The sequence below is a fragment of the Salvelinus sp. IW2-2015 genome, linkage group LG18, assembly GCF_002910315.2.
Source record: "Salvelinus sp. IW2-2015 linkage group LG18, ASM291031v2, whole genome shotgun sequence".
NCBI lineage: Eukaryota > Metazoa > Chordata > Actinopteri > Salmoniformes > Salmonidae > Salvelinus > Salvelinus sp. IW2-2015.
In genome coordinates, this window is record NC_036858.1 from 55,149,772 (window position 1) to 55,164,635 (window position 14,864).

At 40.9% G+C, this 14,864-nt stretch overlaps 1 pseudogene; it reads right to left on the bottom strand.

Annotated features, from left to right (window-relative positions):
- Positions 1-7,400: 7,400 nt before the first annotated feature.
- The window catches only part of LOC111977432 (cytohesin-1-like), a 75,183-nt pseudogene continuing 67,719 nt past the window's right edge, over positions 7,401-14,864 (bottom strand).

The window sequence follows — 14,864 nt, forward strand, 5'->3', positions numbered from 1 at the left end:
TAGTAATATCCTGGTTTACAGGCCACATCAGGCCTGCAATTCACATTATGCTGGCTTGCAAAATGATGTGTAATTCCGATTGGATTCCAGCCGGAGTTAGAATATCCAACAAGTGGAATTGTTYATCACCTACATTCAGAATGATTGGCAGGGTAGGAAACATTGATTAACGAGACTACCTCAATCATTTAAACTTGAACATCCATCTCAGTAACGGGTGCAATAAATCCAACAGATTGGATTAGTTTAGAAAACTGTATGTTATTTATCTTTGTCTAGCATCAAATGTATTAACCGATACATGTAAATGCAAAAACACAGATATTACAGTAAAACAAACAATTCTGAAAATCTCCCTGCACTAAAGCATGCTGGGAAATATTATATACCCTTCTTGCCTCCCAAAGAATCATCAATGTACCCTTTCTTCCAAAAARATTTCTTATGATGTCAAAGGTTCTTGGRAGAACCCTTTGTATTACAAAGAACCYTTGTCTTCCAAAAACGGTTCTTCTGATCAAAAACGGTTATTGGTAGAATCCTATCCTGCTGCAAAGAACCCTTTTTTCTAAGAGTGTAGCTGCCATGTCTAGAGCAGCCTCAGCCATACAGGACAGGGTTCAAAGTGCTATAGTGTGTGTGTGTGTGTGTGTGTGTGTGTGTGTGTGGTTGTGTGTGTGGTGTGTGTGTGTGTGTGTGTGTGTGTGTGTGTGTGTGTGTGTGTGTGTGTGTGTGTGTGGTGTGTGTGTGTGTGTGTGTGTGTGTGTGTGTGTGTATATATATATAATATATATATATATATATGTATATATATATTACTGGCCTTCCACGTCTTTGAGGGGGGTCGACTCCAGGGGAGAGGATGAAGAACATGGGAGTAGACAAGCTGCTCTCCTCTAACGACTTGGTCAAACAACTTGTGCGTTACTTTCAGAATCATATCTCTACCAGGCATGTGTTTCCATGATCCAATCTTGGCTTGTTTCCTAATTTAGTTCTCGTGCAAATGTAGAAAGGCTGTTTGGAGAAATGTCATGACAGCTGCTGTCCATGGAAATGTATTGAGCTCTGATCTTTGCCGTTGATCGCTTCTGTGATAGCAAAGCCCATAGAAGGCTTTCCCATCTAGTGGCAAGTGGGGACAGCGCCCCGCATACAAACACATGACAATAATTTTCAACCAGGCAGGTGGCGACACAAAAGTCAGAAATAATGATATAATAAACGCCTTACCTTTGAAGATCTTCTTCTGTTGACACTCCAAAATGTCCCAGAAACATCACAAATTGTCCTTTTGTTCGATAATGTCCTTCTTTATATCCCCAAAATGTCCATTTATTTGGCACGTTTGACAACGTAAATAATCAATCAAATTTGAGACAGGATAAACTGTTTCCAATACCGGATAAAAACAACTTGAAGCGCGTTCCAGTTCGCGTTCCAGTTCACCAAACAGTAGAATCCATCTGGAGTGACACTTACAAAGAACAGCCGTACTTCTTCTATTCTCAAAAGAAAAACATCAACCAATTTCTTAAGACTGTTGACATCTAGTGGAAGCCATAGGAACTGCAACCAGGTTCCTATTAAAAAGCACTTTCAATAGAAAACCAATGGGAAATACTATGACCTCAACCTCAATACTCACAMACATTATTTTAACAGTTTTAMAAACTTTAGAGTGTTTTCTATCCAAATCTACCAATTATATGCATATCCTAGCTTCTGGGCCTGAGTAACAGGCAGTTTATTTTGGGCACGCTTTTCATCCGGACGTGAAAATACTGCCCCCTATCCCTAAGAAGTTTTGCATGTTATTTTGGCATTAATACGTGTCACATATCAGTTTGCAAACAATGTAAAAAAATATATATAATTGAGTTAATAAAGCCTCATACAAACATGGTCTCTTTTTTGCTTTCTTGAGTAAGGCAGCTCCAAAATGTAGGTGTTTCAGCCTAGCTCAGTGCTTTCTGTGGTGGTGGGGCAGCCAGRGGAAAATAAGGAGTGTAGGGGTTGGTAATGTTCTCTAGTTGCACCGTGATTGGCTCAGTGTTCTGTCACTCATGGGGACACTACATCACCGAAAAAATCTACAGGGAGAGCTCGAAAGTTCAAGCCGCTTGGGTGCTGCTGTAACAGTATAACTTTACGTCAGTCCCCTCGCCCCGACCCGGGCGCGAACCAGGGACCCTCTGCACACATCAACAACAGTCGCCCACGAAGCATCGTTACTTGCAGAGCAAGGGGAACCACTACTTCAAGTCTCAGAGCAAGTGACGTCACCGACTGAAAGGCTGCTAGCGCGCACCACCGCTACCTAGCTAGCCATTTCACATCGGTTACACTSCCATAGAGTTACATTAGAAGTGCCCATCCAAGAAGGATTAAGGTAATTGGCCACAGATAAAATGACGTCAAATCACGTTATATCTACCGTAGCTTTGATTGGACTGATCATGTCAACATCATAAATCAAGTTGACAATCTACTGGCYAATCCTTTTCAATCCTCATCATATGAAGATAAATAACAGAAATMACAGATAAAACGTATCGGTGCTCATCGGCCATTGGACATAAACATTACACAACAAGTAGGAAATCGCAAATTCAACAATGAGTGGTTTGGAAGGAATCAGTGGCTAACTGCGAGTATAGTAATCATTAGCCTGCTATTCAGTGGAGTGGGTGTGTAGTCCAAGTCTGGGTTTAAGGGTCTCTTTTCCAAGCTTAAAAGGATAAACATTCAACATTGGCCAGGCTGTCAATCTAGCATGACTTTTACCGCGTTCAAAACAACTGGAAACTCGGAACCGGGTATATCTCAGACTTCAGTGAGTTCAAGACAACTGGGAACTCAGGGGAAAAAACTACTTTTTGAATGGTCATCCAACTAGGAATTGCAAGTCGGGAACTCTGTCTTTTTCTAGAGCTTCGACCTGAAGATCACTGACCTCATGATTCAACCAGTTAAAAAAAAAAATTGTTCCCAGTTGTCTTGAAAGCACCATAAACACAGAGAATGTCAGACTTTGATGACAAAGTTTGGTGACAAAATTTACCCATGAAGGACCGCCYCACCACCTTCCTGTTCAAGTGAGCACAGCACAAAGTGAGTCCCAAAATGTCTTGTATGCTGCTGCATAAATGATGTAATATGCCAGGGAGATATGTATACTGTAGCTAAGAAAGTAATACTAAGTGTATGTTGTGTAGTAAGCTGTTAGTAGCCCATGTGCCTCACCCTAATAATTTGGTCCCTTTTCCCCTCATAACTTCCCTTACTGTTCTGACTGGGTGGTGCACATGTAGCGAATATTGTAAGAGCTTTCATTGTCTGCTTATATGCCCCCTTTTATTTATCCTACGGTTCTGACTTGGTGTACAGGGAGAACACCATAAGAACGGCCTATGTTCTGAATTCTGTCGCTGTACATTTCAAAGGTGCTGAACAAATAGTTACACTGACTATGTCCGTCCTAGCTCGCTCATTGTCTTAATCAAAATTATGGATTGCCTCTTACTCGCTAGTCATCCCCTTATGCCATAGTTTGTACATCTCAATTGTCAGTAGAGACCACATGTGAGGTGAAAACATCTTATTCTCTTCACATGTGAAAAGGTGGTGTTAACATGTTCACTCTACATTTAATACGTGAATATACGGTTTTACATGTGCACAACTGACCTCACGTGCCTCTATTATACTTTTTTTTTTTACCAAGTAGCAAGCCAGCAATGCCAATTAAAATATCACAAATAGAGCTAGATAAAGCCAGAAGAATGCTTTKCTTGTTGAGCATAGCTATAGCCATCAGTCGTTTTCATGGTCATCACTCATTCACTGCAGTTTGTCAAGGTCCGGACATATTAATTTTAACATATTAACGTATATCTGCTGCCCATTAAAAATAAACATATTAATGTGTATCTGCTGCCTTTTTTAAAGTGTTTTTTTGTGAATTCTCAGTGACAGCAATCAATAATGAAGCATTATCTGAAAATTGTAGCGACCTTAACCCAACACCTAGCGACCTCGTCAGGAGGTTCAGACCTCTTGGCGTAACGGTTAGTGTTACTTTGACAATTGCTAGACCAGGGTTTGAGTCCCGGTCGGGGAAACCCCCTGAATTTGCTACACTGGTGTCAGAACTGGGATGGTGGTCATCGGAGGAGGAAGGGGTTAATGTAGCGACCTTAACCAAACACCTAGCAACCTTGTCAAGAGGTTCAGGCCTCTTGGCGTTCAGCTGTTGGCTTGACAGTCACTGGACCAGGGATCGACTCCCAGTCGGGGCTACCCCCTGAATTCACTACAATAATTGAGTTGTATTGTGTAGGTTGTATTATATATGCATTGTCTCAGTAATATTATCTAGTATAATGAACAAAAATATAAATGGAACATACAATTTCAATGATTTTACTGAGCTACAATTCATAGAAGGAAATCAGTAAATTGGAAAAATAAATTAGGCCCTAATCTATGGATTTCACATGACTGGGCAYGGGTGCAGCCATAGGTGGGCCTTGGAGGGCATAGGCCCACCCACTGGGGAGCCAGGCCCAGCCAATCAGAATTAGTTTTCCCCCACAAAAGGGCTTTATTACAGACAAAAATACCCTTCAGCACCACCTCAGATGATCCTGTGGGTMAAGAAGCCAGATGTGGAGGTCCTGTGCTGGCATGGTTACACGAGGTCTGCGGTTGAAAGGCCGGTTGGACGTACTGCTAAATACTCTAAAACGACGTTGGAGTCAGCTTATGATAGAGAAATTAACATTAAATTATCTGGCAACAGCTCAGTTGGACATTCCTGTAGCCAGCATGCCAATTGCACACTCCCTCAAAACTTGAGACATCTTTTGCATTGTGTTGTGTGACAAACTGCACATGTTAAAGTGGCCTTTTATTGTCCCAAGCACAAGGTGCACCTGTGTAATGATCATGCTGTTTAATCAGCTTCTTGATATGACACACCTGTCAGGTTGATGGATTATCTTGGTAAAGGAGAAATGCTCACTAACAGGGATGTAAACAAATTTGTGCACACAATTTGAGAGAAATAAGCTTTTTGTGCATATGGAACATTTCGGGGATWTTCTTTTTCAGCTGATGAAACATGGGACCAACTCTTTACATGTTGCGTTTATATTTTTGTTCAGTTTCAAAATGTTATATGAATGGTGACAGTTCCAATGATATAGAAATATTGCTATATCAACACATTTTCAAATATATTGTGAATAATACATGTATAATATGGTCTCAACACTGTATACATTACCAAAAAATATCTCAAATATATATTATTTATATATTATGTAGAATATATTTTAGCATATTGTTACTCTAATATATTCCACAATACATTTAACAAAATGTAAATATATTCAAGATATACAGTACATTTGGAAAGTATTCAGACCCCTTGACTTTTTCCACATTTTGTTACGTTACAGCCTTATTCTAAAATTGATCAAATAAAAAWAATCCTCATCAATCAACACACAATGTCCCATAATGACAAAACAAAAACAGAAATACCTTATTTACATAAGTATTCAGACACTTTGCTATGAGACTCGAAATTGTGCTCAGGTTCATCCGGTTTCCATTCATCATCCTTGAGACGTTTCTACAACTTCATTGGAGTCCACSTGTGGTCAGTTCAATTGTTTGGACATGATTTGGAAAGGCACACACCTGTTTATATAGAGTAAGGTCCCACAGTTGACATTGCATGTCAGAGCAAAAACCAAGCCGTGAGGTCGAAGGAATTGTCGATAGAGCTCAGAGAGAAGGAATTGTCCGTAGAGCTCCGAGACCGGATTGTGTGGAGGCACAGATCTGGGGAAGGGTACCACAATTTCTGCAGCATTGCAGGTCCCCAAGAACATCATTCTTAAATGGAAGAAGTTTGGAGCCAGTAAGGCTCTTCCAAGAGCGGGCCTTTGTCAGGGCAAGAACCCGATGGTCACTCTGAAAGAGCTCCAGTGTTCCTTTGTGGAGATGGGAGAACCTTCCAGAAGGACAACCATCTCTGCAYTACTCCACCAATAAAGCCTTTATGGTAGAGAGGCCAGACGGAAGCTACTGCTCAGTAAAAGGCACTTGAAATCCCGCTTGGAGTTTGCCTAAAGGACTCTCAGACCATGAGAAACAAGATTGTCTGGTCTGATGTAACCAAGATTGAACTCTTTGGCCTGAATGCCAAGCGTCACGTCTGGAGGAAACCTGGCACCATCARTACTGTGAAGCATGGTGGTGGCAGCATCATGCTGTGGGGATGTTTTTCAGCGGCKYMGACTGGGGMACTAGTCAGGATCAAAGGAAATATTAACGGAGCAAAGTACAGCGAGATCCTTGATGAAAACCTGGTCCAGAGCGCTCAGGACCTCAGACTGGGGCAATGGTTCACCTTCCAACAGGACAACAACTCTCAGCACACAGCTAAGACAATGCAGGAGTTGCTTCGGGACAAGTCTCAATGTCCTTGAGTGGCCCAGCGAGAGCCCGGATTTGAACCCGATCGAACATCTCTGYAGAGAACTGAAAAAGGCTGTSCAGCGACCCTCCCCATCCAACCTGACAGAGCTTGAGAGGATCTGCAGAGAATGGGACAAACTCCCCAAATACATGTGCCAAGCTTGTAGCGTCATACCCAACAAGACACAAGGCTGTACTCACTGCCAAAGGTGCTTCAACAAAGTACTGAGTAAAGASTCTGAATACTTATGTAAATGTGATATTGCCATTTTTGTTTTGTAATAAATTTGCAAAAATGTCKAAATTGTTTTTGCTTTGTCATTATGGGGTATTATGTGTAGATTGATTAGGGAAAAAACTATTTAATCCATTTTAGAATAAGGCTGTAATGTAACAAAATGTGGAAAAGTGAAGGGGTCTGAATACTTTCCGAATGTACTGTAATATYTTTKATTTCTGTAAGGTCTCCCCTGCAATACATTTCTGCCATTTGTCCGGCTTCAATTTTAGTGCCTTTAATGTGACATTCTGTAAAAACTCAACCCTCTCAACCTTCCATGTCATCCTAGTTCTGACAACCACTGTCAGCTGTTTGCTAGCTAGCTATTCCCTGATTTTCGGTGAACATCAATCTTACTAGCTAGCTAGACATCAAAACTTCAACTGACAAAACGTTGTCCTAAAAATTCACCCATTCCAAATGCTTTTGTTCTGCTTGTCAATCAGCTCAAAAGGCTGGTGCTATGAAACGTGGACCATATGTCACCGTGTCTTTGTGTCTAGTGTGGTTTATATCCAACGTCAAAATAAAGTTTTTACTGAGTTTAACCTCACTTGCCAAGTCAAATCTTAAACAAAGAAAGGAAAAATGAGACTAGCATTGGAGATATATTTTTGATAATCTGAAATCAAATGAACAAAAACATGATGGCATAATAAGGGCATAACAGCACAAACCTTTATGATACAAAACAAACAATAAATMATGTGCATTATAGGTAAATAAACGTATATAATTCAAGCTCGACTAGCATTTCATAATCAGTACATTGAGAACATAACAATTGTCGATTAATTTATTTGCCATTATAAAAACTAAATCACAGCCCTCCAAAGAGCACATTGATGACAGAAATGCATCTCTTATAACACATTTGTAACAGACAGCACACAACTGTATAACACTGTAATAAGGTCTTAATAGACCTTAGGTCTTCTATTTATTCACCAAATCCTTTCTCTGCAAACATATTGCTGCTTGTACAAAAGTACTTTTAATTGTCACAATATCAGAATAAAAGACTGAATAGTTCAACCCGAAACAAAGTGATATGTTATGATCCTTTGTCTACCTCTCACCTTCATTTCTTTCTCCCCRTTCCGCCATTCCTCCTCCTTCCACGTGACTGTGCAGTTGCAGTAACAGAGGTATCAACACAAAAAAACTAAATGAAGAGCAGAACTAATACAGTGATGGCAGCAGAGAAAGGCTTTGGGCAGAGACAGTTTTTTGCAACTATTCTGCCGACTCAGCTCCCATATCTCAAACCCTGGCTCACTGACACAGCCCAATTACTAGTGATGCAGGAATAAAATCGGTACGGTTACATATCAGGATATTATTTTTGATGATGTATCATATCGTTTGACAATATGGCAATAATACTGTTGCGCTAGTTGGCTTAACCTGCACCAAAACTCATGTATAGCTTGTTCGCCATCTTCTTTTGAAATAGGGAGCCAATTTGTTTTCAGCACTTTCATTTCCATGACTGATCAAAACTCGTTATCTCATGGCTCTCTTGTCCCTCTGCAGCAGACATATCCTGAGAAATATGTTTGGAATATCGAATCGCAAAATCACAGTATCGAATCTCAATACATATAGAATCGTGAGAATCGCAATACATATCGTATCGGCACCTAAGTAGCGTGATATTGCATTGTGAGGTCAGTCCCTGGCAATTCCTATCAATTACCTTTAAACAAACATGGAACCAAAGAAAGAGAGAAACAGAGACAGAGACAGAGAGACAGAGCGAGAGAGACACACACAGAGACAGAGAGAGGAGAAACAGTGGTGGTTTGTTATGAGAACCCTTCAGAAAGAAATGTTCTGTAGTTACAACAGCACTATGACAAGAACCCTCAGAAAAGAGGTTTGTGTAAAAATAGGTTCATGTTGCCTTTCTCTGTAAATTTTTATCAAAGCATAATATTGCATTATGTAACTTCCTGTAGAGGGCGCTGAAAAAGGACATCTAATCCTCTCTGCATTCCTGTCCCAACCCTGTGCCCCTTCATAATCCTTCCCCTCCAGTGTTTMTGAATCTGAAGAAAACAAGATCAATATGATGACAGCGTCCACCTAGACTTTCAACAGGCTTTTGGGATCTTCTGCTTTCTTSTGTATACAGTTCCATAGGTCCATAGTTCAGGTCCATGGGCACAAACACTGGGCTGTAGAATAGAGTGAGGCCTGCTCCTCCTGCTGAAGTGCTGGAGCCTGGGTCTTTTCTACAGACTTGTCAGGGCAGACACCTTCTTCTTCCGTGCTGCCAGCATCTCGTAGAAGGGGTCCCTGCTGATGGCTTTTCTACATTAAGAGAGGGGAGAGCAATATGAATTTAACTCTTTGTCATGAGACTAGAGCAGGATCATACAGATGAAGGATAGGACATGACTTGGAAGAAATAAGAACCAAAACTCTCTCCTTTCTCCCAAAGTGTGCACTTGTTCACTTCCCGGAATGGATTTGAAAGTAAATGACTGGTACAGTTGAAGTCGGAAGTTTACATACACTTAGGTTGGAGTCATTAAAACTCGTTTTTCAACCACTCCACAAATTTCTTGTTAACAAACTATAGTTTTGGCAAGTCGGTTAGGACATCTACTTTATGCATGACATGACACAAGTAATTTTCCCAACAATTTTTACAGACAGATTATTTCACTTATTCACTGTATCACAATTCCAGTGGGTCAGAAGTTTACCATACACTAAATTGACTGTGCCTTTAAACAGCTTGGAAAATTCCAGAAAATGATGTCATGGCTTTAGAAGCTTCTGATAGGCTAATTGACATCATTTGAGTCAATTGGAGGTGTATCTGTGGATGTATTTAAAGGCCTACCTTCAAACTCAGTGCCTTCTTGTCTTAACATCATGGGAAAATCAAAGAGAAACAGCCAAGACCTCAGAAAAAAAATTTGACCTCCACAAGTCTGGTTCATCTTGGGAGCAATTTCCAAACACCTGAAGGTACCACGTTCATCTGTACAACAATACTGTGCAAGTATAAACACCATGGGACCACGCAGCCATCATACCGCTCAGGAAGGAGACGCGTTCTGTCTCCTAGAAATGAACGTAATTTTGTGTGAAAAGTGCAAATCAATCCCAGAACAACAGCAAAGGTCTTTGTGAAAATGCTGGAGGAAATAGGTACAAAAATAACTATATCCACAGTAAAACGAGTCCTATATCGACATAACCTGAAAGGCCGCTCAGCAAGGAGAAAGCCACTGCTCCAAAACCGCCATAAAAAGCCAGACTACGGTTTGGCAACTGCACATGGGGACGAAGATCATACTTTTTGGAAAAATGTCCTCTGGTCTGATGAAACAAAATAGAACTGTTTGGCCATAATGACCATCGTCATGTTTGGAGGAAAAAGAGGGAGGCTTGCAAGCCGAAGAACATCTTCCAACCGTGAAGCACGGGGTGGCAGCATCTGTTGTGGGGGTGCTTTGTGCAGGAGGGACTGGTGCACTTCACAAAATAGATGGCATTATGAGGAAGGAAAATTATGTGGATATATTGAAGCAACATCTCAAGACATCAGTCAGGAAGTTAAAGCTTGGTCGCAAATGGGTCTTCCAAATGGACAATGACCTCAGCATACTTCCAAAGTTGTGGCAAAATGGCTTAAGGACAACAAAGTCAAGGTATTGGAGTGGCCATCACAAAGCCCTGACCTCAATCCTATAGACAATTTGTGGGCAGAACTGACAAAGCGTGTGCGAGCAAGGAGGCCTACAAACCCGACTCCGTTACAACATCTCTGTCAGGAGGAATGGGCCAAAATTCACCAAACGTATTGTGGGAAGCTTGTGGAAGGCTACCCGAAACGTTTGACCCAAGTTAAACAATTTAAATGCAATGCTACCAAATACTAATTGAGTGTATGTAAACTTTGACCCACTGAAATGTGATGAAATAAATAAAAGCTTAAATAAATCCTCTCTCTATTATTATCTGACATTTCACATTCTTAAAATAAGTGGTGATCCTAACTGACCTAAAACAGGGAATTTTTACTGATTAAATGTCAGGAATTGTGAAAAACTGAGTTTAAATGTATTTGGCTAAGGCTTATGTAAACTTCCGACTTCAACTGTATATGGAAAGTCCCTCTAGCGCATGCCTACACAAATCCAATGGTGTTTTTTTAATGCATATACACTTCAGGAAGAATGAGAGTTAATGGGACACCGCCAAGAATTCACTTTATGCTTGGTGATCCACTCCTCCTTTTCCTCCGGCTGTGGGGGCGGAGATTCGATAGAAAGTGTGGTTGCCCTCGACAACACGTCCGTCCGCCTCGGTCTTACATGCCTTGATCACCTGATCCCTGTGGTCCGGGATGAACAGCTCAAAACAGTTCTGAGAGAGAGAGATGTGACTCAGAGGCTTTTAAAAGGAAACAGGAAGAAAGAGCACAGGAAAAGAGGGAGAAAGAAAGTAACTTACTGGTTTCTTGGAGTCGTCCACCTCTCTAATACTCAGATTCTCCAGAGGGATGATACCCCTAGGCTCCTTATCCTGGAGGGAGGGAGGAGTGAGAAATGAGAAAGCACAGCGAGAGCATTACAGCTCACAACTGGTACATTGCATGTCATGGAGAAAAAAGCATAACAGAAAAAGAGAGAGGAATAGAAAGAGAGAGKAACTCACAGTAGTGTACTCAAAGTAGTACAGGCAGTTGTCTGTGAGGATGAACCATCGTCTCTTCCACGTCTTCACACGCCCTCCTGAGGGGGTTAGAGGTTAAAGGTCAGAGTTCAATCAGGATTCAWAAGATGAAAGGGTTAGAACAAGCWAAATCCACTGATTAAAAAGGTGCCCCTAGACAGTCCAGACAGACAGATGGCAGCACATACATCAGCCAGTACCAGGCAGGAGGCTATGGACGCATTCCAGGTAGCCTTTAATGCAGTCATGCTTCTCAGAAGACACAGCATGATGGCAACAAAGTCGACCATGAATGCAATGCATTAGTTGAGATCATACAGAATGATAGAGGACTCTTCTTTGTATCTGTCCCATTATGGCGTCTAGAAGTGCACAGGCAGTGCCATTGAGGCCATCTKCATTTTGAAGTAGTACATTTTCTTCTTCTACTACTACTACTACTTCTGTGAGTTGCTAAACAAACTGAAAGGGTGCATACTGCCACCTGGAGTGTGTTTGAACAGGTATAATGGTTGCCGATTTACTGCCACCTGCAGTTATGGAATATTTGCTCACYAGTATAAATCATTAGCTGATCCCTCCTGATGACCCGGATGGAATTATGTGATCATTTTTTAACCCATAGGAAGTCCCACCCAGTTGACTACTTCAAAATGGTAAAAGTCCTCAATTGCGCTGCCCATGCTGCAACGGGCTTTTGAGCACTAGAGTCCTCTATATATCTCTATGGTTGAGATACTGATTGGATGGTAGGGTTAGGTTTAAAGGTTGTTTGCGTTGAAGTCAATGACATCTTGCACAGATTAAAGAGCAGATAAATCACATCTTACCAACAATTAAAAACCATTTCATTCTTTATAATGAAATCATAGTTAACAATATATTTTCATTGGACAAAAACTTGGGTTGCATGGCAGAGTATGGGAAGCAGCACCAAGAAGCAAAGCACATACAGGCTGAGGAGGTTAACGCCTTGATCACACCGATAGCATTATTACGCAAAATAGTAAGCAGCATCATCTGGATATGTGTGCAACAAAAGTTCAACATTCACCTTCTGCTACCATTTCTGTCAAGCCGTCTACGCATACAGTTTGACGCATATGTTCCATAAATCCAACGTATGCACCACACAGAACCCACTACGATGCAATGCTGCAAGGCAAATGCASCGTTCCATTGGAAATTAATGTACTTCTAGTGTACCAAAATGAKGCTGTTGGTATGATCAAGGCGTCAGGCTTCCAATCCATAAATACATATTTACATACCTCCTGGAGACCAAAATCACCCAAAACAAATGAGGAAGAAAAAACACAAAGACAAACTACATTGAGTCATAAATACGTATACCCATTATATAGGCTATATTCTTGGTATGAATGAGAAGGCCAAACAGGAGAGTGTAGTTCTGCATCTGTCCATCCGAGGGAGTGGAAGTATCAATCAAGCTTGCTGTCCTGTGCTCTATAAGACTTTTACAGCAAAGTTGACTCTCTCACCTCGTTTGAGTAGCCAGCCCTCCCGGTCAGGGTTGAAGAAAGTGTGTGTGAGGTCATTCCCATCATCCTCTGGAATTTTAAAGGGCTCGTTCTTTATACCTTCATACAGGTTCTACAGAGGCACGAAGAGAGATGGAGATATATATATATATACACACACAGACAGAGATTAATTATAATATAGAGAGAGAGAGAGAGAGCGAGATTGAAAGGAGCGATATGGAGAGAGAGCGAGAGAGAGAAAGCGAGTGATATGGAGAGAGAGATATGGAGAGAAAGAGAGAGAGCGATATGTAGAGAGAGAGAAAGCGATATGGAGAGAGAGAGAGAGAGAAAGAGAGGCGAGCGATATGGAGAGAGAGCGAGCGATATGGAGAGAAAGCGAGAGACACGGAGAGAGAGCGAGAGATACAGAGAGAGAGAGATATGGAGCAGAGAGAGAGATATGGAGCGAAGGGAAAGATATGGAAGGAGATGTGGAGAGCGAGAGAGATATGGAGAGAGAGATATGAGAGAGAGATATGGAGAGAGAGATATGGAGAGAGAGAACGGAGAGAGAGATACGGAGAGAGAGATGGAAAAAATATGGCGAGAGAGATAGGGCGAGAGAGAGAGATATGGAGCAAGAGAGAGAAAGAGAGATATGGAAGGAGATGTGGAGAGCAAGAGATGGAGAGAGAGAGAGAGATATGAGAGAGAGAGAGAGAGAGAGATGGGAGAGAGAGAGAGATATGGAGAGAGATATGGAGAGAGAGAGAGAGATGATGGAGAGAGATAGCGGAGAGAGAGATATGGTGAGAGAGAGAGAGAATATGGCGAGAGAGAGAGAGAAAGGGAGATTATATATATAGAGAGAAACATAGAGAGGGAAATATATATATTTATATTGAGAGAAGAGAGAAAGAGAGATATGGAGAGGGATACATGAAGAGAGAAGAGAGATATGGAGGGAGAAGATTGGAAAGAGAGATATGGAAAGAGATAGAAAGGTATGGAAAGAGAGAGAGATCGAGAAAGAAAAAAAATCAAAAAAAATCTTAGATAACTTTCTGGAAAKCACATCCACTCACAGTGAAGAAGGCATCAATCTGTCAGTAAAAAAACATCAGCAATATAGTCAGGCAAACGGCAAAAGAAGCACAACRMGATTTATAAAAAACAAACCAAAAAAGACCACAGATGACAACACTATCAAGCCAAAAGCACAGAGACCCAAATAATGGTGAATTACACCTCATGCCTTATTACTGTGAGACTTTAAAACTCTATAAACATACACTCAGAACCAAAAAAGCCCAGTACAACAGCAAGCAGCTGACACTAATTGAGTAGTCCATGAACAAACCATTTTTGGCAAAATTGTAAAACGCCAAAAAAAAAATGAAACTAGAGGAATTAGCAATACAAAATGGTGACATATGGACAACCCATTTTAAAACACTCTACAACACCGTTCAAACTGATACAAACACAGAACAATGCCAAATTCGTGAGAAATTGAATGGATTAGAAAAAGCTATAAAGAACAATCAAAATCCATTGGCCTCCCCAATGACTGACCAGGAGCTCTATAAGAAACTTCAGGCCCTTACATTTAAAAAAGAATGCAGACCTGATGGCATCCTAAATGAGATGCTCAAARTCACTAGTGCAAAATTTCAAATCGCTATATTAAAACTGTTTAATTTTATCCTYACTGTAGGTTATTTTCCTGACATCTGGAATAAAGGACTCATAACCCCAATCTTTAAGAACAGAGACATATTTGACCCTAACAATTACAGATGCATTTGTGTGAACAATAATTTGAGGTTTTCTGTAGTATTATAAATGCAAGAGTTCTAAACTTCCTTAATAAGCACAATGTCTTGAGTAAAAGCCAAATTCGATTTATA